Below are 439 nucleotides of genomic sequence, written 5' to 3' on the forward strand. Positions count from 1 at the left end.
GAGGTTGAGGCGGTCAGCAGGGGCTGCTGGGCGGGAGCAGTCCCAACCTACCGTGTTCCAGCTCCTCATTCTGGGGTTGTCACTTCTCGTACTCCGCAGAGTCTAGAGTCACAGTGGCGCTCCCAGGCCGAAGGCTTATAGCGGAAGGCGGTTCTGCGGACTGTCATTCTCGCTGGATAGTCTCCGTCTAAAACATCCTGACGCCTAAGGCCTATAGGACTTCTGAGGGCCAGCTCCCTCTGGGTAAGAGCGGTGTACACCGCATTACACGGTGCCCGTCTCTCCGCAGTGCCCTCAGGAGATCGGTCTGCCAACCCTGCCGGTGTTCCAGGGCACAGCGGTCTCCGGCGAGTGCTTCTCTCAGTTACCGCCCGGAAACGTAGCAGTGCTAAGAGGCTTGCGGCCTCCGCGGAGGCCTCTATGGTCGCTAGTATGGTCA

At 60.6% G+C, this 439-nt stretch overlaps 1 protein-coding gene across 1 annotated transcript in view; it reads left to right on the forward strand.

The window, feature by feature from the left end:
- Positions 1 to 439, forward strand: part of grid1b (glutamate receptor, ionotropic, delta 1b) — a 484,036-nt gene that overhangs the window by 91,754 nt on the left and 391,843 nt on the right. The window lies entirely within an intron of this gene.

This window comes from Sinocyclocheilus anshuiensis, unplaced genomic scaffold, assembly GCF_001515605.1.
Source record: "Sinocyclocheilus anshuiensis isolate Anshui unplaced genomic scaffold, SAMN03320099.WGS_v1.1 scaffold151, whole genome shotgun sequence".
Classification (NCBI taxonomy): Eukaryota; Metazoa; Chordata; class Actinopteri; order Cypriniformes; family Cyprinidae; genus Sinocyclocheilus; species Sinocyclocheilus anshuiensis.